This window comes from Meriones unguiculatus, chromosome 12 (assembly GCF_030254825.1).
Source record: "Meriones unguiculatus strain TT.TT164.6M chromosome 12, Bangor_MerUng_6.1, whole genome shotgun sequence".
NCBI classification, from domain to species: domain Eukaryota; kingdom Metazoa; phylum Chordata; class Mammalia; order Rodentia; family Muridae; genus Meriones; species Meriones unguiculatus.
In genome coordinates, this window is record NC_083360.1 from 59409594 (window position 1) to 59435749 (window position 26156).

At 36.6% G+C, this 26156-nt stretch overlaps 1 long non-coding RNA gene across 1 annotated transcript in view; it reads right to left on the reverse strand.

Moving 5' to 3' along the window:
* Positions 1-942: 942 nt before the first annotated feature.
* The window catches only part of LOC132646739 (uncharacterized), a 198886-nt gene continuing 173672 nt past the window's right edge, over positions 943-26156 (reverse strand). Inside the window, exons 3-4 of the long non-coding RNA XR_009584990.1 lie at positions 1963-2089; positions 943-1268 (exon numbers count right to left, since the gene is read on the reverse strand). This is a non-coding gene — a long non-coding RNA (uncharacterized LOC132646739). The remainder of the gene's footprint in view (positions 1269-1962; positions 2090-26156) is intronic.

Below are 26156 nucleotides of genomic sequence, written 5' to 3' on the forward strand. Positions count from 1 at the left end.
GAAATGAGAACTGGCTGGGCAGTGGGTTGACCAGCTCAGGTACCTTTCAGGCCCAGATCCAGGGCTTTGGACTAGCCCAACTGCAACATCTACCAGAGTGATGAACTGCTGACATGCGTGAAAAAGCCTGATCTACAAACTCGAATTTCAAGACACAGGGAAACAACAGCATATCAGAGAGACTCCCCAGTGAGGGTTCCAGTGTTGATAGCACAACAGAAACCAGAGGCCTCAAACTAGCCCAAGGACTCATTGTAATGGACCTTTCCAGGCAAAGAAATGTGTTCAAAAGGATTTAGAAGATATCCTACGGAACATACTATGACACTTAACAGCTCACACAATGAGATTCTTTTTCTGTTAGGTAGGAGGGCCAGTATGATGGGGGATGGGCCTGGTATTTGGGTGATTGATGTGAAATTCACACACGCACAAAAACACACACAAAAAAATGAAAAAGTTTTGTTGTTGTTGTTGTTGTTGTTGTTGTTTTTTAAATAAAATCTATCAGCCAAAAACGAAGAGGGAGGAAAAGAGAAATGGATGGAGGAAGATGGAGGGAGTGGAGAAGGAGGAGAATTGAACATAAATATGCTTCAAAGTGTAATTCTTTTCTTGCAGATAAGGAATATTCTTTGTACTATAATAATTTCTTCAACAAAGAGTTAATGTCTGGTGTGAATTAAATCAGGAGTTCTTGACCTTTATTTATTTATTTATTTATTTTACCAAAAACACCTTAAAGGGAGTAATTTCTATAATAAAATACTAAATGTAATAGCATACAATGAAATAAAAATCATAAATATTCAGATTAGAATAAAAATGGCAATTTTAAGAATGTTTTTTGATAAACATCAGAATATAAAATTCAGAAGCGTAGGAAGAGAAGCAATGAGTAAAAGTAAAGCAGTGAGAGTATATCTAAAGCTCTATGTTTACAAATATGCATATACAAAGGTTTGCATGATATGATACAAACAGATTATGTGTCAGGAAGGATAAAAATTATAAACTCCTCTTACTCATATCACACATTTTTAGTATGAATTTTTCTCTTGTCCTCACCTTTTTACTTCTTTTGGTCTTCATTTTTTTTACCTTTACATTCTCAGTTTCCTCTTTACCTGGTTTGTGCACTCTAATTTTCTGTTTTATCTCAAGAGTTCTTCAGTTTTCATTCCATCTGACTTGATTGTTGAGTTTTGTATTCCTCATTCAAATGAATATCACAACAGTGAAATCCTGGGCATTCAGTCTCTAAGTAACTGGAACAAGTCTTAACGTCAATTTTTGTCCCATTATGACTGTGATAATTTGTAAACTAATATCACTATTATCATCCCACTCCTAAATTTTCTAAAAGTACAATTTTTATACAAGCATTTTCAGGAAACTACTGAATATGTATTCATTTCCCCATATCTCCCTTTCCTTTGCTTTTCTTCCTTTCTCACTATCTATTAATTCTTCAAATCCACCCACTCTGATAAAAAGAAAACAGTCCCATTTATTTGTATCTACAAATCTATACCTTTACCAAACAATCTTTATTATAAGTTGCATGGCTGGATGGCTGGAATGTCTCTATCTCTTCCAGTCTAACATACAAAGTAAAACAGAAACAAACTCTGTTTTCAGAATTTCATTCTCTAATTTTACTCCTCTGTATTCTTGCCCCCCCCCCACCTTAGTTGCTACAGCATTCTAGAAGTTTCAATGTGCTCCTGTTGCAGCTCTGGATAATAGCAAGAGCTTCACATAGGTGTTCATAAGACCAGAACAATTCTGAGACATTCCATTTTTGCAGACCATGTTGTAGCACTTGAATAGAGACTGAATAATGAAAGCTCACCCTGCAATGTGGCTTATATGCCAAATTCAAGCTGTGAAGATGTGTAAGCAACAACAACAACAACAAAATAATCTTCTTCCCTCCCCCTAATGGGGGAGCAGCCTTACCAGGACACAGATGAAGACAATGCAGCCACTCCTGATGAGAACTGATACACTATGGTCAGGTGGAAGGAGAGGAGGACCTCCCTTTTCAGTGAGGGGGGGTTGGGAGGGAACAAGGGAGCAGCTACATCTGGGATACAAAATGAAAAAATTGTAATTAATAAAAACATAAATTTAAAAGGGGGAAAAGGAAAAACATACAAAAAAGGATGTTTTTATTTTTAAATAGGTGAATTTGTCATCACAGAATTTTAAAGGCATATGATTAGAGGACATTTATGAAATAAAATAAATAAGAAATAGTAAAATAATTTGGTGATTATTATTCAGATTTTTATATGCTAAATATAGAAAATTGATGTTTATAATCTTTAAAGTATTAAAATTAAGTAAATTGACTCTGATGTGTAAGAAAATTTATTTTTCTATTTATGATATACTTTAAATGGAAAATATTTGCTCACTAAAATACATTTAATAAATATTATCCTAAATTTTCATACAGCACAAAATTTTTATTAATATCTAACTTCTGATATTTGATCTTTAAAAAACCGTCTTTGGAAAATTGCTATGTTCTTAGTTATTTTCAAGATCATGAAGAAAATATCAATCCTTTGAGAGATTTATACTCTTGAGTTTATATGAAGGGAAAAAGGCAGAAAATAAATAATGAGTTCAATAAATGAGGAAATGACAATATTTTAGGAAATAATAAGTCTTATAAAAGTAGGAAATGCACAGTGGCAAATGCAAAATTCTCTAGAGATGAACACAACAGGAGGGACTTTTGTTTTAAACAATCAATCAAACTACAGTGGCATCTTAGTGGAAGATGTTTCTGCCAAAAAATAGGGATATGTGACTGTGTCTAATATATTCTAGGACAGCATGGGGAAAAGGATATTTGGTCGCTTGTATGTGCATTCATAAGTCTAATATGAGAAACTATATATCAATCATAAGAACACTGTAAACTCTATTTAAACTTCTGTATGTATTAACATCAGATATACTTCCATTCATTTATTGCTTACGTTTTCATATAGTGAAATCCATTTTCTTCCTCTCCGAGGAGGCCTATGAGACACTGGAGTAGCTTTATGCTTGGAGATATTTCTGCCTGCTCCCAAGCTGTTTGGCCCACTTGGATCAGAAACAAGGAGCCCAGCACAGCCATTAAATGCAGTGAAGTTGAGCCAGGTGCTGGACCCAAATTCCATTGTATGCCATCTCAAAAAAGCCGATGGGGCACTGGGGCAGCTTTAATCTTGAAGATCTTTCAGTGTGTATCCCAGCTACCTGTCATACCTGGGTCACAAACAGTGAGCCAGTAGAGACATTGAATCCAACAGAGACTACTTCAGAATCCAGAGACAGGTGGATCCAGTCTGCAGTACAGGCTCCAGGAATTATCAGTCAAGGCTACAGACAACCAGATGGCTAGAAGCTAGCATAAGAATACAGGCATCAAAAATCAGTAAATCATGGCTTCACCAGAATCTCCAAAAATCAACGGATATTCTAATACAGCTGAAACACAGGAAACTCATCTTAAATTTATAATTATGCAATTATTCAAGGCACACAAAGAAAGAATGAACAGAAAAATAGAGGCCATCATGGACAGACAGGAATTCACAGTCAATCAGATGAAGGACATAGGTGCAAGATATGAAAACGGAATTAGAATCAATAAAGAAAACACAAACAGAGAAAACCCTGGTGTTGGAGAACTTAGAGAAGACATCAGGAACCACAAACATAGGGTTCACCTATAGACTACAAGAGATAGAAAAGATAATCTCAGGTTCTGAAGGTATAATTACAGAAATTGACACACCTCACAAAGAAAACTAAAAATGGAAAAGTCCCTTATGCAAAACATCCAAGAAATCAAGAACACAATCTGAGAATAACAGGAATAGATGAAAAAAAAAATATTCAGTCTCCAAGGCTCAGAAAATATTTTCAAGAAAATCATAGAAGAAATTTTCCCCAACTTAAGAAAGAGATATACTAACAGAATAGTTATAGAAACAGGATCCAGAATTCTACTGCATTCAAGAAACATACCTCATCAATGAAGATAGACACTACCAAAAAGTAAAGGGCTGGAAAAAGGTTTTGCAAACAAAAAGATCCAAGAAGCAAGCTGGAGTAGCCATCCTAATTTCTAATAAAATATACTTTAAAGCAAAATTAATCAAAAGTGATGGGAGGGACCCTTCGTTCTCATCAAAGGAAAAAATCCACCAGGAGGATACACAATCCTGAATATTTAAGGGCTCCTGCATTTGTAAAAGAAACTTTATTAAAGCTTAAATCACACATTGATCCCAACATCTTAATAGTGGGGACTTCAACACCCCACTCTCACCAAGGAACAGATCATCAAGACAGAAACTAAATAGAGAAATAATGACACTTATACAGGTCTTAAATCAAATGGACATCTCAAACATAAAAGAGTGTACCTTCTTCTCAGCATCTCACGAAACCTTATCCAAAATTGACCATATAGTCAGGCATAAAGCAAGCCTCAACAGATTCATGAAGATTGAAATAATCCCTTGTATCACATCAGACCAACATGGTCTAAAGCTAGACCTCAACAATAACAGAAATAACAAAAAGCCTACACATGTGTGTAAACTGTTCAACTCTCTCCTCAAAGACAGCTGGTTCAGTGAATAAATAAAGAAAGAAATTAAAGGCTTCCTAGAATTCAATGAAAATGAAGGAACAACTTACCCACATTTATGGGACACAATGGAAACAGTGCTAAGAGGAAAGTTCATAACACTAAGAGCCTTTATATAAAAAATCGAGACATCTCATACAAGCAACTTAATTGCACACAAAAAAAGCTCTAGAAAAAAAAGAAAAGAAGAAGAAGCAAACACACCCAAGAGTAGACTTTTGGAAATAATCAAACTCAGAGCTGAAATCAATAAATTAAAAACAAGGTGATCAATTCAAAGAATCAAGGAAACCAAGAGATGGTTCTTTGAGTAAATCAACAAGATAAACCTTAGCCAAACTAACTAAAAGGTAGAAGGACATTGTTCAAATCAACAAAATCAGAAATGAAAAGGAGGAACATAACAACAAACACTGAGGAAATCCAAAATCATTAGATCCTTCTTCAAAAGCCTATACACAACAAAATCTCAAAATGTAAATGAAATGGACAATTTTCTTTAAACAAGAACAATGACTGCTAAGTGCAAATTCCTGAATCATACAATGCATCAAAGTGTAATGTCTAAATCACAAAACCCCAAAGGACCACCAGGAGTCAAAACCATTGCCAAACTCACAAGGGTTTATTCAATATAAACTCAAGCCTGGGTCGAAATTTCCCTATAGAAATGAAGAGATATGTGGCCCTGAGGTCTGGGAGAATAGGATTTTTAAAGGGTAAAACCACAAATGGGGAATTTACAAGCCTTGGTCTATTTTAGTTGCCAAGGCCATAACTGCCCTGGCTTAGCCATCATCAGCAAATGTCTGGAATGTCCTGTTGTGTACTGATTAGGCCACTGTTATGGAGGGGGAATGATTAGCACACCTTAGTTTTTTTCTTAGTAGTGGGGCTTTGTGACTTTGGCCACCAGCTAAGGGCTATCTGGGTGAGTTGCCAGGCAACAGTATCTCTGGAGCATAAAGAGCAATCCTGATTCCTTTCTACAGTAGGGCGGGTCTATCTCCATTTGCTCACTCTTTTGTCTAAACTTGTACCCAGGATCATAGTCACGTTGTCCTAAGATTTAAATTTTAAATTTTGGACCTCTCAAAAGCAGGTAATAATTATTGTAACTTTTTACTAGGAAAATACGGAGACCCATGTTCTGAAATGGTTAGAATGAGTATGCTAATTGCTTTTTACAGTAGAAAAGTAAGAACTCACAAATATTTTGGTCTAAAGAATCAACTTTGACATGGTTTAATAATTTGATTTTGAAATATATGAAAGAGCTATAGTAATAAAAGTCACATGGTACTAGAACAAGAATGACATGATGACCAATGATACAGTAGAGGATCAAAATAAATACGAATATACACAACTACTACCATCTGATATTTGACAAAGAAACCAAAAACACATATTAGAAAAGACAGCATCATCCACAAATGATATTGGAAATGTGGGATATCCATGTATAGAAAATTAAATTAGATCCAACTTTATTTACCTTCATAAAGTTCAACTCAAAAAGAATACATAGTGGAAGTGGTTGAAGAGGGGGAACAAGGTAGGAGATCAAGCATTGAGAGAAAGGAGGACTTTAGATCAGACCCAGAGAGAGCAGGAGTGGGAGGACAATCCAGAGAGAAAAGAAACCATGGCTACAGGTGACTACATGTAAGACCCTAGTAGGAGAGATCATGGGGAGAGATGAGGCCATCTTCTAATTAGACAGGACTCCTAGTGGAGTCCACTCACAAAATATTTCACCCAAAATTAACCCTGCCTACAGGATGTGCAATGATAAAGATAGACCAAAGAGTCTGAGGGAATGTCTAACCAAGACCTGACACAACCTGAACCACACCCCATGGGAAAAAAGCCAACCCTGACACTATTAATTATACTCTGCTATGCCTGAAGACAGGAGTCAAGCATTACTGTTCTCTGAGAGGCTGTTCCCAGCAGGAGATTGAAAGAGAGACTGAGACTAACAACCAAATGTTGGGTGGAGCACAGGAAGATTTGTGGAAGAATGGGGGGGGGGGACAGAAGGACCTGGGGCAGGGAGGGGACAGGAGCTCCATAAAAAGGCCAACAGAAACAATTAACTATGGCCCAGGGGGTCTTATGGAGGCTGCAGCACCAACCAAGGAACGTGACTGGACGGGATATAGGCCCCATTTACAGATGTAGAAGATGTTAAATACCTAGTAAGGGGAGCAGTGGCTCTAACAAGAAGTGTGTTGCCTGCTTTTCAAACACTTTGCCTTGGTGGGGCTGCCTCTTCAGGCCACAGGGGATAAGGATGTACTCAGTCCTTATGCAACTTGATGTGCTGTGGTGTGTGTGTGTGTGTATGTGTGTGTTCCCCTTTTATGAATAGTAGGAGAGGGGAGAAAGAAGAGGGAGGAGGGTGGAATTGGAAGAAGAGGGAGGGAGCATCATGTAAAGTTAAGAAACTAAAAACAAAACAAAATAAACAATCAAACAAAAAAGAAAAACAACAAAAAGAATCCAAGACTCCAATATGAAACCTGCAACGCTGAAACTTCTAGGAAAGATCAACGGGAATGTGCTTCATGATACAGGTATGGGAAGAGAATTTCTGGATATGGCTCCATTTGTCAAAGCTAACAACTGAGAGGTGAGAACACGTAAAATTAAAATGCTTTTGTGTAGTCACCTGAGACCACAAATAGTAACCACCTGCACAAGGGTCCGGGAATTAAAAGAGACAGAGAACACGAAGAGGGACACCAACACAGTGCTCTGATCAAGGTGCCATCCTTATTACAGAGTAAACCACTTATATAGGCAAACCACAGGGATGTTCCAAGTAAACATATCCAAGCAAAACAGGAAACTCCTGATCTTAGTCTATCAGTTCTCATCAGAAGTGGCTGCATTGTCATCTTCCGTGGCCTGCTAAGGCTGCTCCTTCTCAGGGGGAGGTGATCAAAGAGCAGGCCAATCAGTTCATGTCAGAGGCAGTCGCTTTTCCCATTACTATGTAACCCACTTTGACACTAAACTGCCATGAGCTACCTCTGTGCAGGGGTTCTAGGTTATTTCCATGTATGGTACTTGGTTGGAGTATGAGTCTCTGGGAAGTTCCCTGTGTTCAAATGTTCTGGTTCTATTGCTCTCCTTGTGGAGTTCCTGTCCTCTCCAGATCTTACTATTTCCCATTTCTTACAAAAGATTCCATTCACACTGTCCAACAGTTCGCCATAAGTGTAAGATCAGAAGGAAAGAGAGGACCTCCCCTATCAGTGGACTTGGGGAGGGGCATGCGTGAAGAAAAAGGAGGGAGGGTGGGATCGGGAGGGGAGGAAGGAGGGGCTTATGGGGGGATACAAAGTGAATAAAGTGTAATTAATAAAAAAATTAAAAAAAGCAAACAACAACAAACAGGAAACTTAACCAAACAAAATAGAAAACAGGAGGTTTAACCAAGCAAAACAGGAGGTGTCTGCTAAACAAGAATAGTGAGTCAGCATGACTCGCATGCATGTGACTACCTCAGGTCTAACTCACTTTTGTACAGTAAAGTAAATAATCAATCAAGTTAAGAAGCCCACAAAGGAGGAAAGAATCTTTATGAGCTCTCTACAGTATATATAGAAAGGTACACTGTGGGTTCTAAATACTATTCATAAAAGTCTGTCTTTCATTGGAATTGTTTGTGTTGTTTTTCACATTGGATGGGAACAACAACAAAAAAAGATCTTGTTCAGCTTGGAGACTGCATATTGTAAATACGTAGACACTCACAGTCCATGTTTCTTGAAATGAACCTTGTATACCTTTGCATAATCATTAATAATTATAAAGACATTTTTCATAATGACATATATTCAAATTCAGACAATTTTGAAAAACTATTTTGTTTTCATCTTTGAGAAGAATATTTGGAGATTATAACAGTAAACAGTATAAACACAGACCCATACTTAAACAGTTTTATCTACCATGAAAGACAAATAAAAGGGAAATTCAGGGGTCATGTTTTAAATTTAAGACTATTGCATATTTTAGCACCATGTGTGACTTGTACCATGAGAAATACTTTGTTAAACCTGCTGGTGCTGATTATAAATTTTAATTGGTTGTGTTCAGTTTGTGTTTTAATATCATTTTTTATATTTTCATTTCTTATTATTTTTATTTTGGGTGGAGAACAAATGCTTCATTTCTTTTTTTTTTTTTTTTTTTTTTTGGCTTGCAAGTTGTCAAGAAGGGAAGCTAGGGAAGTAACTGAAGGCAGGAACTGGAGGCTGGTAACAATGAGGAGGTCATGGAAGATTTTTACTGCCTTGACCCCAATGCCTTGTAAGTTTGATTTCTTATATCATCCAGGATCATCATCCCAGGAATGACACGGCCTAAAAGTGGGATGGGACCACCACATAAATCGTTAACCAGAAAAATACCTCACAGTGCCATAAAAATAATAATGTCTTAAATTAATCTGCCTTCTGGAAGAGTGTTGTGTATCAAGCAAGGATCAACAATCCTTTTAAAAGTGGATACTGAATGACCCCTACATATGGCTGAACATTAACACAATTTAACTTTGCAACATTGGTGAAAACTTAATAGCAGAGAAGTCTATTTAAAAAAAGCCTTTTTTTTGCTCTATTGTTAATATAACTGCTTAATGATGTTTACATGTGGATATGAATGCACACTCATCTCTTTCTTCATAAAAGAGATCATGTTTTTATGCTTTACAACCTCAGAAATTACGTTATGCCATGCCATTACTTTTCATAGCTATGTTGTGACATATTAGTTCCCTTTTATTAGAAAAATTCTCCACTCAATTCAGTAAATATATGCTTCTGAGCTCTACTTAGGACAATTTAGTAAACATGTTCCTGGATAAAGATATTTAAAATTTGTAATTTAAAAGTTCTTTCATTTTTATATTTCAAATAAAGTGGGAAATACTCAAAAGCATGAATATCCATTTTTAATAAGCCAAACAACTGTTCAACAATGTAGTCAGTAGGATTAAAAGAAATACCACTTTTAAATAGCCTGTAAAACAATAAGTTTCCATTTGTTTAAAGAAGAACAAACAAGATGTACTGGAGAAAGTATTTTGCATGAAGCACATCAATGCTTGCATTCCAATTCCCTCTAAAACTTACTCAGGATTTCATGGATTCAAATGTGAACAAAATATGTATTTTTTCCAGAAATTAAAAACCCCAGTGTAACGATAGCTATGGTCTTTGGCTGCTAATTCATCCACAAGTTTATCTGTGTGACCTGATCCATGGGCTAGTCAAACAGGGTCTACCTGGAGGAGGGAGTGAAAATTGATAGGTGCAGAGACTTGAAGAATGAGGACAAAGACAGGTTTCTGATCGAGGTCCCAGTTTACTAACATACAAACAGCACTTATAAAGTAAAGAATCACAAGCAATTTTCTCACGGTAACAGCTCATCTTGGCAAAGCATTCAAGGATTCACTCAAGGTTACACAAAGTTTGCTATTTGGTTCCCAGGTCTGCTTGGAGTTTATTCTCAGGGAAAGAACACCCCGTTGTAAAGACTGCGAAGGTCAGGCTTCCAGAAATTGCCAAGGTCAGTCTCTGAGAAACTGAACTTTAGATTAGATCCATGTCTGCGAAGGCCAGGAGGCAAAACTCCATTTACCAGACTCTTTCATCTGTGTCTGGTTTATTTTATGTTATTACCACCAAATAGTGATAATCAGGTAACTGAAAACAGAGTTTTATTTCCTTATTATTTTGTAAAGTGGGATGGACAAGAAGAAAATATTGGCATTAATAAAGTTTCTTTTATATCGTGTCTACATATAGCAGATCAGCAATGGAACATGCAAGCTACTTAGAAAGTTGCTTTAATGTCCTTTTATGGAGGCTTCCATTTCCCCAGTGAGTGAGAAACTCTCATAATGATGTCCCTAGTAATTCTATTATTGACAATATCTGGACGGAAAAGGTCTTCAAGTCAAACAGCAGCACCCTCAGCTTAGATGATTCACACTTATATTATAAGTACTTATATGGTAAAGTGCTCCAAAATTTTTACTTTTTTATCTAAATTATGAATGCTAAAATGATATTTTAGGAGCTATAGTCATCTCTAAATTATATAGGTGAGAAGAAAACAATGTGGATGATTATGCTAATAAATATGGGAAGCAGTTAAGAACATTTAAGGAAAATTAAATCATAGTACAGTAACTCAAATATGCAATCTAATATATTGTACATGAGAATGTGTACTATCTATGCTAGAATTATACCTTCTCATAGAAAAACATTCAATCAACATGAGAATATTTTATTCTCAGCCAAAAAGAGCAAATATATTAGGGTAATCAATTAAATTTAATACTCTCAAATGGATTAGCAAGTCATATAAAAGAAATAATAATAGATTTAAAAAACATATATGAGTTCGAGGCCAGCTAGAGATCAAGCTCCAAGACAAACAGGGCTATACAGAAAGAGCATGTCTCAAACAAACAAACTAATCATCATCATTATAATAAGTGAAATCATAAAAATAAAGACAAATATAATCATTATTAAATTGAAAAACAGTTACTTTGTACATTAATTATCATCTCTGAGAAAAAAACAGACATATTTGCTCCAAATTTCATCAAGAAAAAAATATAAGAAAATATAAAGTCAACATAAGCTTGAGAAAAAAAATACATGTAACCTAATAAGAAAATATTATGGAGAACATTATACTAATAATTTGCAAAACGTATTACACAATATTCTGTAGTGAGAAATATCTAGTTCAGTAAGTTTTAGAAAATATGCACTGGAACAGTTTTAAGGTTTACTGCTCCAAATAAATCCCATGAAAAATGAGATTTCTGCTAAACATTTTAATTAAAATTATTTAGTTTTAAATAAGCACATCAGAGGGAAACATCTGAGCTTTTAAGGGATATTATTAACAAAACACAAATATTCAGTCTAATAAAATGTCGTATAATAGACTCTCTCAATGCATATTAAGTATCAATCATATCTAAAATTAAAAATATTTCAAACAAAATAAACCATTTAACACAGAGTTGTAATAAACAGTCCTACAGTGTGATTGATGAGATATAATACAAGACTTCACAGGTCATGAGTGTTGTAAAGACACTTGCATGGTTCATTGCATTAACAGATTAATATGATCACTTTAGGCACTGAAAGACATTTGATGATATCAACCATGCTTAAATGAGTAATAAAACTATTGTCATGGTTTTAAGATATCCTTATCAAATGAAGAAGATAAAATGTACAAATGCTTTGCAATACATAGAAAATAATTATTTGTAATTAATAGGATAATTTTACACCAACTTCATGGGAAATAGGTTTTAGAACAATGTTTGAGAAGACACAAACTACAGGCCTTTTTGAACTACCAAGGCAAATGTAAGTTTTACAGGCCGATAGATATATTCATTCAGTAAATGAAAACTAGAGTAAAATATTTATGTTCTTATAGGAAAGAAACTCCTTAAGAGACCATATTGAGTGGACTCTACAAGCTATATTTGGGAACACTTATGCATGTACAAATATATATATATATATATATATATGAGATAACAATTGATGAAAAGAGAATCTCTGAATTTGAAGGAGAATAAGGAGGGTTGTATGTGATTCATTCATTCATAAATGTCTATATTTGTTTTTGTTTATAGATATTGTACCAAATTTTCCAGAGTAATTATTGAGAGAACGTTTTGTTTTTAAGGTTGCAAACTATACTGTGAAAGAAAATGACAGTATGCAGTGGTAACTCAGGAAACAGAGTACTTGCAAGTCCACAGAGCTGGAGAGAGAGGGAGGAGGAGAAAGGAAGAGGGGGAACAGAGACAGAGACATGGGTACAGAGACAGAGAGAAACAGAGGGACAGAGAAAAAAGAGAGAAAGATGATCCCGCTGTCATTTTATTTATGTGTTAATTATGAATCTTAGAAAGTCATTTTATTAGTAGATCTTGGTGTTGATGCTATTTTTCTAAGGTCATCTGCATTTTGGCAAAACCTCCAGTTCAAACAGCAGCTATACATTGGTATTTCTCATTGCTGAAAATGGCATTGTGGGAGAAGGGGGAAGTTTTTCTCTTGTGCATCCTACTGAATAGCAGGATCATGTGCATGTTTTCAAGAATCGTTTCTTCCTCAAATTTCAGTAAGACAAAAACATTTATTTGATTGATTCCTGACATTTCTTCTCTGGAGATAATTCTCTCTCTTGAAATAGAGCAATATATTTTCAATCATGTACAGTTTCTCTAACAACCAAGAATTTATTCTTTAACCTGTCACTCCTACCATACAAGTAACCATCTTGTATAAATGTAAAAGGTTTCAGGATGCCTAGAAGGCCAGTGGTTAATGTCAATCAAACTACTTAATGGGTCCTTATGTCCAAAGTGGTATAGATATAAAACAAAATAGCAAAAAATATGGAAAAAAGTGAAAAGGAAGAAGGGAACTGACATCAACTGTGATAAATTCAGTGTGTCCTGGGCAGCATATGTTTTTAGGTTGTGACAATTGCAGCCTGCCTTTCCCTTGTGAAGTGAAAGTTAAAAGAATTAATGTAAACTATCATATCATCTACTAGGAAGATGATGCAACCAACCTTGATGAGACCTGATAGGCTAGGGTCAGATAGAAGGGAAGGAGGACCTCCTCTATCAGGGGAATAGGGAAAGGGCATAGTTGTAGAGGAAGGAGGGAGGGTAGGAATGGGAGAAGATGAGGGAAGGAGCTACAGTGGGGATACAAAGTGAATAAATTGTAATAAAAAATAAAAAGAATTTATGTAAGATGAGAGTAAATTGAAAAACACAGTCAAACATTTTAGGTGATAATGTCATATCTCTTAAGAACTCACTAAATTAGTCTCACAATATTCTGTAATATTTGAGCGTGAAGCAGGGTTGGCACTTTTCTCACTGGAGAGTCTCCAATGAGTACTAAAGTATGTATGCATTAGTGCCATTAAGAAAATCAGAAGAGTGGTAGAATCAATACTGATTCTTACCTTGTTCAAAATTACGAGTGACAGAAAGTTCAATTTGAAAAAGAGGATACATTGAGGTGACTTTATCACTTATGAAGTTGGTATGTGTGGATTTGGCTTCATGCTACACTGTAAACATGCATCTGAGCTCATGTCCCAAGGCTTTCTTCTCGGTACCTTCTACAAATTGTGTTTCATTTTCATACTTCATATAAAGATAGGTAAAAATAAATATTTATTTCCGTATGCTGACAAAATGACTATAACAGCTTTATGATGTCATGTATAAATTATGGAGAAATACTCTTTACATCTCAGCAGCAAATCAACCTCCAGACTGGTTATCCAATGTCAAGTGGATGCCCACAAAATAGTTACAAACAAGTATATATATATATATATATATATATATATATATATGTATATATATGTATAATATGTCTATATTATTACACACACATGTGTGCATTTGTATATCGTTATGCATGCATGTATGATATGCATATTATATGTATTAATATATTATTGTATATGTTTACATGAATATATGCATATTTTACAAACACTCATGCATAGACATACATGCTCACATTTAAAAAAAAAAGAAGCCATGAATTTAATAGAAAGCAGGAAAGATACATAGAAGGGGTTGACTGCAGGAAAGCAAGCGTCTTTAACATTTTATATATTTAATAACATAATTATACTTTAATTTCAAAAGTAAAGATACTTTACTATTAAAATTATTTCTGTTTAATTGATTATTTTTATTATCATCTTTAAGTAAAACCTCTTGCTAGAAAATAAAATTTGTGCCCTTCATACATATATATAATAACTAATTTCCATACTAGAAAGGACTAGTATAATAAAAGCACACCTTTCCTAAAAGCTGGAAGTGTGGTGAGGCTAAAATTACAAAATTGCAAGGCTCTGCGAGTAGCTTTTCGGCAAGAACAGCCCCTGCTGCAAACTTGACATCTATGTGGTCTTTGTATACATATTTCTGTCTTACTCTATGTTCAGGTGACAAAGGTACCTTTTATTTTCAAGTCAAACTGAACATCCTTTGAAAGCTTTGTTTTTTGTTTTTTTGTTTGTTTGTTTTCAGCTTGAGAGGACTGTTAGTAAAAACTACACTTGCCAGTTTATTCCACTTTCCTTTTTATAGGCAAAGCATTAAAAAAAATCACATCAATACAAGTAAGGGGTTCGTGGAACAGCCAAACATTTTTTTTTCCAATAATATTTTATTTTATTTTTTTTATCAGTTACATTTTATTAACTCTGTATCCCAGCTTTGTCCCGATCCCTCATTCCCTCCCAGTCCCTCCCTCCCTCCCTCATCTCCACCGTGCCCCTTTCCAAGTCCACTGATAGGGGGGACCTCCTCCCCATTCATCTGATCCTGTTTTATCAGGTATCTTCAGGACTGGCTGCAAAGCCCTCCTCTGTGGCCTAACAGGACTGCTCCTCCCTTCGGGGATGGGGAGACCAAAGAGCCAGTCATCGAGTTCCTGTTAGAAATAGTCCTTCTTCCCCTCACTTTGGGAAACCAATTGGTTACTGAGCTACCACAGGCTACATCTGAGTGGAGATTCTAGGTTATATCCATACATGGTCCTTGGTTGAATGTCAGTCTCAGAAAAGACCCTGTGCCCAGATATATTTGGTCCTTGTGGAGCTCCTATCCTTTCCCCATCAGACTAACTCCCCTTCTTTCTTATGATTCCCTGTACTCTGCCAAAGGTTTGGTCATGAGTCTTTGCTTTGAAAACACTGCTAGTTAGAGTCTTTCAGATGCGCTCAGTAGACTCCTGTCATACGTTCAATGCACATCCCATCTGTCTTTCTAAATGAGGATTGATCATCTTACCCCATGTCCGCTCAATTGATTATCTTTTTTAGGTGTATAGATTTCATTATGTTTATCATATCTTATAGGTCTATATAAGTGAGTATATCCCATGTTTGTCTTTCTCCTTCTGGGATATTTCACTCAGAATGATCTTTTCTAGATCCCACCATTTGCCTGCAAATTTCATGATTTCCTCCTTTTTGATTGCTGAGTAGTATTCCATTGTATAAAAATACCACAATTTCTGTACCCATTCCACCGTTGATGGACATCTGGGTTGTTTCCAGGTTCTGGCTATTACAAATAGAGCTGCTATAAACATGGTTGAGCAAGTGTCCTTTTTGTGTACTTGAACAAACTTTGGGTATATACCTAGCAGTGGTATAGCTGGGTCTGGAGGAAGCACTATTCCTATTTGTCTTAGAAAGCGCCAGATAGCTTTCCAGAGTGGTTGTACCAGTTTACATTCCCACCAGCAGTGGAGCAGGGTTCCCCTTTCTCCACAACCTCTCCAGCATGTGTTATCGCTTGAGTTTTTCATCTTGGCCATTCTGATGGGTGTAAGGTGATATCTCAGGGTCGTTTTGATTTGCATTTCCCTGATGGCTAATGAGGATGAGCATTTCTTTAAGTGTTTTTCTGCCATTCGATATTCCTCTGTCGAGAATTCTCTGTTTAGCTCTGTTCCCCATTTTTAAAACACTTCCCTGTAGCAGAGATGGTCCATGGTCACACAAACAAGTTAAAGGAACTTGGCAAAACACCCTGCTTATTTAAGTCTCAAGGTGAAGGACAGGGTGAAAACATGTTTTTGTTCTTCCCTAAATACTCAGTAACAAAACAGCTTCACAAACAGGAAGCTCCCCACAGGTAATATTGCAGCCAATGGAGATTTTGACAAGATTAAGGGAGTACTTCCCAGGGAATTCTAAAAGAGAGATTTCAAACAACCAGGATGGTAAAGTTCTTAGGAATACAAAGACTTTTGTCAGGTATCCCTCACAATCCTGTGGAATCTACCAAATGCCCATTTGGACATCCAATCCATAACTTGGCATTGTATTCCCTAGATACCCAGAATTTATTAAGAACTGTTGCCAGTTCATTTGGAGCAAATTCTCCTGGCTACTTCCTACCACCAAACACTAAGTGTCTCACTTCTGCCTTGTCTATTCATGCTGGCCTCAACAGCTCCCTAGTAATAAATGACCTTTAAAAGTCTTTAACTAGTTCTCCTGAAAACATTTCTTTCTCTGAAGACAAGTACACTAGGTAATGAAGTTGAAACATTTGTTAGTGCTGATGATTTACTTTGCAACAGTGTGTTTGTGTGTGAGTGTGTGTGTGTGTGTGTCTGTTGTTTTCAATAAAATGTCACTTTGTATCTTTGCCTGCTTGAATTTGCTATGTAGATCAAGATTACCTTTAAACTCACAGAGGTGTGTGGGTCTTTTTCTCCTATGTTCTGAGACTATAGAATTGAGACACCATGGCTGGCTTGCAATGTTTAATTAAAGGAGCATTTACAAAAGGTTATACTTGCTCTATGAATGATTATTAAAATATAAATTCATATTGTATGAAACACAAAGTAAAATTCAGATTCTCAAAAAATGTACTGAAGTTTAATGATCTCTAAACATTCTATGTATGGATCTAATTAGAATATTCTTTGGGTTGTCTGAAAGAAAAAAAGTAGACTATTTCTTAGTCTCCTTGTGCTACTATAATGTAATACCATGATTGAGTCATTCTTACATAACAGAAACATATTTCTCACAGTTGTCTGTGAGGGTTCCTGCCTTCTTTTTCATACATGATCTCTTTTTTAAATAAATTTAATTTTATTTCTATATTTATTTCTTACAATTTATTCACTTTTTATCCCCTCCCTAGTCTCCTCCCAATCCTACACACCCTCTCTCTTCTCCTGAAGAGTTTACGTTAGCCTGGGTATAACTTCCATTTTGAAATGAAGAGCCATCTTGACTGGGAGCTGAACTCAGGTACCAAGAAATATCACAGAATGTACACTTGACAGAAAACAAAGTTAACTCTCCTAGCAACAGCCTATGAAGTATTTATCATAGAATAAATAGAATAAATCATAGAATAAATTGGTTGGGAATCGGCTGGGAAAATTATTCCTAATGTTACAGCTATAGTTTAGAAGAATAGCAATTGTGATAATATGCCTCAGGCAACTGTGATTATGTGCCTCAGAGAAGGTCACCTCACCCCTCTAACTTTTACCCAATCCTGTAACAGTAAGGCATGAACGTCCTTGCTTCCTGTCATGAAAGCATGTGTCCCCCTGATTGCTGTCATGGAAACTCCTTGCTTGCAGCCTTTCCGTTTAAAAGCCCTGCTCACTCAGGAAGGTCCCGCTTCTCTACTGCTGCATCAGTGAGACTTGGGTCCCAAGTTCGATCATTCTCTTAATAAAACTCTCTTGCTTTTGCATTGAACCATCTCCTGGTGATCTCTGAGGGTCCTGTGATCCTGACATTACACTCTGTCTATGCCATTTCTCTAGTCCCCTGATAGAAGAGGGCCTGCTCCCCTTCCATCTGACCCTAGTTCATCAGGTCTCATCAAGACTGCCTGCATCATCTTCCTCTGTGGCCTGGCAAAGCTGCACCCCCCAGGAGAGGGGATCAGAGAGCCTGCCACTGAGACATCAGAAGTAGGAGAAGACAAGGAACAGGACAGGAGCCTTGCACAGAGGACTTCTGAAAGATTCTACCCATCAGGTTATCAAAGGAGATACTGAGACTTATAGGTAAACTTCGGGCAGAGTACTGGAATCCTTATGGAAAAAGAGGGAGATAGAAAGACCTAGAGGAGACAGGAACTCCATAAGGGGAACAACAGAGCCAAAATATCTGGGCACAAGGGAGCGTGCAGAGACAAATGTTCCAACTAAGGAACATGCATGGAGAGGAACTTGACCCCTGTTCAAAGGAAGTCAATTAACTGTGCAGTTTCCAAGTGTGTTCCCTAGTAAGGGGTACAGGATCTATCTCTGACAAATGTGATGTCTTGAACTCAAGTATCATGGAGAAGAGGAATGTAGTATATGTCACAGTGGGAGGCTAAAGGGAAAAGAAAACTGGCTTCTTCTTTGTCTACTTTGGAAAATTCAGTTATTAGACAAAATATTCTGCCAGCATAAATATTTTACTTTGATCTTGGCTTTTCATTGCACAAAGGTATAAGAAAATACATGTTTTTAATTTTATTTTTTCTTATCAGTTACATTTTATTAACTCTGTATCCCAGCCATTTCCCGATCCCTCATTCCCTCCCAGTCCCTCCCTCCCTCTCTCATCTCCACCGTGCCCCTTTCCAAGTCCACTGATAGGGGAGGACCTCCTCCCCATTCATCTGATCCTGTTTTATCAGGTATCTTCAGGACTGGCTGCAAAGCTCTCCTCTGTGGCCTAACAGGACTGCTCCTCCCTTGGGGGGTGGGGAGGTCAAAGAGGCAGTCATTGAGTTCCTGTTAGAAATAGTCCTTGTTCCCCTCACTTTGGGAAACCAATTGGTTACTGAGCTACCACAGGCTACATCTGAGTGAAGGTTCTAGGTTATATCCATACATGGTCCTTGGTTGATATATTTGGTCCTTGTGGAGCTCCTATCCTTTCTGTATCAGGCTAACTCCCCTTCTTTCTTATGATTCCCTGTACTCTGCCAAAGCTTTGGTCATGAGTCTTTGCTTTGAAAACACTGCTAGTTAGAGTCTTTCAGATGCGTCAGTAGACTCCTGTCATACGTTCAATGCACATCCCATCTGTCTTTCTAAATGAGGATTGATCATCTTACCCCATGTCCGCTCAATTGATTATCTTTTTTAGGTGTATAGATTTCATTATGTTTATCATATCTTATAGGTCTATATAAGTGAGTATATCCCATGTTTGTCTTTCTCCTTCTGGGATATTTTACTCAGAATGATCTTTTCTAGATCCCACCATTTGCCTGCAAATTTCATGATTTCCTCCTTTTTGATTGCTGAGTAGTATTCCATTGTGTAGAAATACCACAATTTCTATACCCATTCCTCCGTTGATGGACATCTGGGTTGTTTCCAGGTTCTGGTTATTACAAATAAAGCTGCTATAAACATGGTTGAGCAAGTATCCCTTCTGTGTACTTGAGCAAACTTCGGGTATATACCTAGCAGTGGTATAGCTGGGTCTTGAGGAATCACTATTCCTAATTGTCTTAGAAAGCGCCAGATAGATTTCCAGAGTGGTTGTACCAGTTTACATTCCCACCAGCAGTGGAGGAGGGTTCCCCTTTCTCCACAACCTCTCCAGCATGTGTTGTCGCTTGAGTTTTTCATCTTGGCCATTCTGATGGGTGTAAGGTGATATCTCAGGGTCGTTTTGATTTGCATTTCCCTGATGGCTAATGAGGATGAGCATTTCTTTAAGTGTTTCTCTGCCATTCGATATTCCTCTGTCGAGAATTCTCTGTTTAGCTCTGTTCCCCATTTTTAATTGGATTACTTGGTTTGCTGCTTTTCAGCTTCTTTAGTTCTTTGTATATACTGGATATTAGTCCTCTGTCAGATAAAGGGTTAGTGAAGATTCTTTCCCAATCTGCAGGCAGTCGTTTTGTTTTGATGAAGGTGTCCTTTGCTTTACAGAAGCTTTTCATTTTCATGAGGTCCCATTTATTGATTGTTGCTCTTGGAGCCTATGCTATTGGTGTTCTGTTCAAGAAGTTGTCTCCTGTGCCAATGAGTTCTAGGCTGTTCCCCACTTTTTTTTTCCAATTGATTTAGAGTATCTGGTTTTATGTTGAGGTCCTTGATCCACTTTGACTTTAGTTTTGTGTGGGGTGATATATATGGATCGATTTTCATTTTTCTGCATGCAGACATCCAGTTGGTCCAGCACCATTTGTTGAAGTTGCTGTCTTTTTTCCATTCAATTCTTTACACTTCTTGAAAAAAAAAAAAGATTCTCAGCTTTATATGGAGAAACAAAAAACCCAGAATCTCCAAAACAATCCTGTACAACAACAGATCATCTGGAGGAAACTCCATCCCTGATCTCAAGCTGTACTATAGGGCAACAGTAATAAAAACTGCATGGTATTGGCATAGAAACAGAAAGGAGGATCACTGGAACCGCATAGAGGACCCTGAAATAAACCCACACACCTATGAATACTCAATATTTGACAAAGAAGCCAAATCCATTCAATGGAAAAGAGAAAATACATTTTATCTCTATAAATTATCTGACTTTAGATATCTTCTTAATGCAGCTAAGAACAAATGTATCTATTCTTTATTTTTAATTTTTATTTTTTTATATTAATTACAGTTTATTCACTTTGATTCCCAGCTGTAGCCCCCTCCCTCATTCCCTCCCTTATCTCCTCCCATGCCCCTCTCCAACTCCACAGATAGGGGAAGTCCTCCTCCCCTTCTGTATGAGCCTAGCCTATCAGGTCTCATCAGGAATGGCAGCATTGTTTTCCTCTGTGGCCTGGCAAGGCTGCGCACACCTCAGGTGGAGGTGATTGAAAGAACCAGCCACTAAGTTCTTGTCAGAGAAAGTTCCTGTTCCTCTTACTAGGTAACCCACTTGAATACTGATTTGCTTTGGGTTACATCTGATCAGGGGTTCTAGGTTATATCCACAAATGGTCCTTAGTTGGGGTATCAGTATCAGAAAAGACCCCTGTGCCGAGATTTTTGGTTCTGTTGCTCTCCTGGTGGAGCTCCTTTCTCCACAAGGTACTGTCTCCTTGAGGTATTACTATCTCCCCCTTCTTTCATAAGATTCCCTGCATTCTGCCCAAACTTTGGTTATAGTCTCAGCATCTGCTTTGATACACTGTTGGGTAGAGTTTTTGAGAGGCCCTCTGTGGTAAGCTCCTGTCCTGTTTCTTATTTTCTCCTTCTTCAAATGTCCATCCCATTTGTCTTTCTGAGTGAGGATTGCTCATCTTACTCCTGGTCCTCTTTCTTGCTTAGCTTCTTTAGGTGTACAGATTTTAAGTATTTTTATCCTATCTTATAGGTCTAGTATCCACTTATAAGTAAGTATATACCATGTGTGTCTTTCTGCTTCTGGGATACCTCACTCAGGATGATCTTTTCTATATCCCACCATTTGCCTGCAAATTTCATGATTTCCTTGTTTTTAATTGCTGAGTAGTATTCCATTATGTAAATGTACCACAATTTCTGTATTCATTCCTCTGTTGTGGGACATCTGGGTTATTTCCAGGTTCTAGCTATTACGAATAAGGCTGCTACAAACATGGTTGAGCAAATGTCCTTGTGTAGTTGAGCATATTTTGGAAAGCTTCTTTAAAACAAAGGACACTGTTGTCAGAACAAAACAATAGCCTACAGTCTGCAAAAGGATTTTCACCAACCCTATATCGGACAGAGGGCTAATATCCAGAATATATAAAGAACACAAAATTTAAAAATCAACAAATCAAGTCATCCAATTAAAAAATTGGGTACAGAGCTAAACAGAGAATTCTCAATTGAAGAATATCGAATTGCAGAGAAAAACTTAAATATGCAAATCAAAATGACCCTGACGTTTTACCTTACACCCATCAGAATGGCTAAGATCAAAACCTCAAGTGACAATACATGCTGGAGAGAATGTGGAGAAAGGGAAACTCTCCTCTATTCCTGATGGGAATGTAAACTTGTACAACTACTTTGGAAATCAATCTGGCTCTTTTTCAGACATTTAGGAAGAGTGCTTTCTCAAGATCCAGCTACAGCACTCTTAGGCATATATCTTCTTTATTTTTTTATATTTTATTCTTCTATACAAAAAAGGAACCTAATGGTCCCATCATGTATATGAGCTCTATAGAAATATAACGATATAGATGGAATACAAAAGTCACAATTAAACTCAATACAATGTCTATTATCTAATCAAATTTGTGTGTCATGTGTGCATGAGTTTTTATGTGTTATGTGTAGACATGAGCAAAAGTACAAGGTAGCTAGTATATGACACTCAAAGGACAGTTTGTTCAAATCATGTGCGGACAGTTTGTTCAAATCATGTGTGTGTGTGTGTGTGTGTGTGTGTGAATACTGAGGAATTCTCTGTATTCCTGCCAGATCATATTGTAGTCCAGAATGTGTCTGCATTCCAGCCTGATCAGGTAGTCCTACAAGGTCTATGGAATGATTTCTTGCCATAGAAGCCATGTTGTTGGATCAAAAATATCTCTCTCTTCCTCCCTCTCACTCCTTTTCTCTCTCTCTTTCTCTCTCATATATATACATACATACACACACATTTATATGTGTATACACACACACACAGCCCCAGAGCTTAGAAAGCACTTCTCAAAATTTATTTTGAAATTGTAAAAGAAAAACATTTATATTTATCATGTGCATCTTGATACCATGTAGTATGTATACACTGTTGAATGGCTCAGTGACAACACAAAACTTACACCTGATTTTTAATTTAATTTTATTTTGTGTGTGCACACCTGCATGAATGTCATTTATGTAAATGTCAGAAGAAAAATTGCTTAAGACAGTTCTGTTCTTTCATTCTGTAGGTCTAGGGATGAACAGGGCGTTGGGCTCAGTGGTAGTCCCCTTTGCACTCTGATCTATCTTGATAGTTTCCTTTCTGTAATTTTTCAGAGGAGAATTAACTGTTAAATGTAAGGAGAATACATTCAAATGTTCAATTGTCTGAAGTAGAAAGCAATGCTTAGATAGCTAAAGGATTTTTCAACCTTTATTTTGAATGTATCAATGCTATATATTTCGTATACCTGATTGTGAGATAGTGCCACAATAAGTGACCTATTCCAAGATTCCTATTGCCCTGTTGTTCTAACAGTTGAGAGCTCTTTCCAGAGTCTCAACCTATGCTAGTAGCAGTGATCCTATATAATATTATGTTTATTCAATTATTTTATATAAATTCTTTTGTGAAAAAAATATTTGGAAATTTTTTCAACTTTTCGTATGTAAGCGTTCTATTTTCATAATTTAATTTTTCTTCTTCCACCACCTAATATGTTTTTTCCTGATTGTTTTTTTCTCAAATTCGTGATATGTGTGTGTGTGTGTGTATGTATTAATATATCACACATCTAACTATGTGTATACATATGTATATATGCATGATTCACTAGGATTATAACTTTTATCAGGGCTTGCCTCTGTCTTCTCATACAGGGGGGTTAGGCCTTGTATTATTTCCCCTCTCTTGTTGACATGCCACTTGATGCTGTTATCTTTTTCAGGTCTTGATAGGCAAACCACAAAATCCCTACATTATAGATCATTTTCTAATATAATGTTTTAATTAGTTTTTGGAGAACTTAATATATAAATAAAGTATATTTCTGTTATATTTACCCCTGTTCCTCCCTTTGTGTGTCCCTAGATTTACTCTTTCCCCCTTCCACCTAACAACACAATCACTATTACTCTTGTATCTTAGTATACTCTAACTGGGTATAACTTTGTTGCCCATATACTCATTGGATTGGGGCTATCCACAGGCACATGTTTGATTAAAAAGGGCCAAGGCTTTAAAGACAAGTAACACCCTTTTCCCACAACAGCAGTCAACTGTCCATAGTTCTTCAGTAAGGTGTGGGCCTTTGAGCCCCTCACCTTCATGAATATTTGTTCAATCCTATTTTATGTTTACTACACAAGAGAAAACAGTGGATGCATTTCATTATTTTAAAAATTTTAACTAGATTCGCTTTTTGTTCTACCAAAAGTTGTACATATATATTATCATTATGTACATTTCAATTTTAGAGGAGCATATTATTTGATATGAGGAATGATAAATGAAATTTTAATTACACAATTACTTTCTAGTATGATGTACTAACTATGGGTATTTGAGGTGCTGAATATCATCAAAACATTAAATAATTTCAGACAGATAATTAGTTTTTAGACTTTTAGTTGGAATTGCAAAGTATAAAAAGCAATTCATTTTAATAACTTAAAATAACCATAGATCTTTGTGTAATTAAAATGCAGAAATATTATTTTCTTTGTAGAATTCAGATAGTCATACATTTCATAAAGATAGGCTATTTTATTATATTAGTTCCTTTGTCTTTAACTTATTTTTTGGTTTTTACAATAAATAATAATTGAGAAAAAAAGTAGACTAGGTCATAAATATTAATTCAGTACTCCTGGATCTGGGAGAGAAGTGTAGCTGATCCTTTATGTGTGTGGCAATTATCTTCTAATGAGGCACATACGTCCACCACTCACTTTGACATGTAGTAAAGAATCTCTACAGTTTTGCATTGCATTGACCAGAACACAGTTTAATTTTTCTCTTCGTGTAAACCACACTCTTTCTGTCACATTTGCAAAATTAGTTTAATACCTTCATGAAGCTGAAAACCAGACATTCTCTTACAGCATCATGTATAGAATGTTTCATTCATTAACTTAGTTTTAAAAAGTAGTTCCAAGCTCTACCAGTCAAGTTGTGTAACAGTCTCCTCACTTGAAACAGCTAATCCTGCAGGGAAGTTCTTTTTTTTTTAATTTTATTTTTTTCTTATCAGTTACATTTTATTAACTCTGTATCCCAGCTGTGTCCCGATCCCTCATTCCCTCCCAGTCCCACCCTCCCTCCCTCATCTCCACCGTGCCCCTTTCCAAGTCCACTGATAGAGGGGAACTCCTCCCCATTCATTTGATCCTGTTTTATCAGGTATCTTCAGGACTGGCTGCAAAGCCCTCCTCTGTGGCCTAACAGAACCACAGAGGAGGGTGGGGAGGCCAAAGAGCCAGTCATTGAGTTCCTATTAGAAATAGTCCTTGTTCCCCTCACTTTGGGTTCTTTAAGCAGAAAGAAAAACAATTCAAAGTAGCATCATAGAGCCCCTGAAACTATATTTACTAGGAGATTTCTCCCAGAGCAAACAAAAGCAAACAAATAAAAAGTCTGTTTAAAAGGCTCAGAAAAGCCAAGCTACAAAGTAGATTCTCAGAGAAGAAAAACTGCAAAGACTGAGATGAGACCAGTTGCAGAGAAAAAGGAGAAAACATCCCAAGCTGGCTGGAAGAGGTTTATAACAGTCATTAGGAAAGGGAACTGTTTAATCTGTTGATCTGCCTGCTTGCTGTATGGTACATTCCAGGTTCTAAAATTTTGGGGAGCTGTACCCTGTGCTAGGATGTGCCTTGGTGATGTAACTGTCTTTAAGTCATTTATGCTCCTGTAGGTAAGCCCTCATTCAATATCCTAGAAGTTACACCAAGAAAACTCATTCATTCACCAAGTTGGACTTTGTTGGCATCCATACCTTGATCAAGTGTGGGTTCCCTGTCTTGAGTAAGTATATGTACATTTTGCATCTTCACAGGATGTGCTGTTTTGTCACACAACACAAGCTAATGAGACATGGTATCTATGAGATTTATGCTGAAAAGACACATAGAATTTATGTGATATGCATGGTAGCAGATGATTTACAGTTAGAAAATAAACTTTCCGGAGACTCATACTCTAACCAAGTACCATGCATGGAGATAACCTAGAACCTCTGCACAGTTGTAGCTCATGGCAGTTCAGTGTC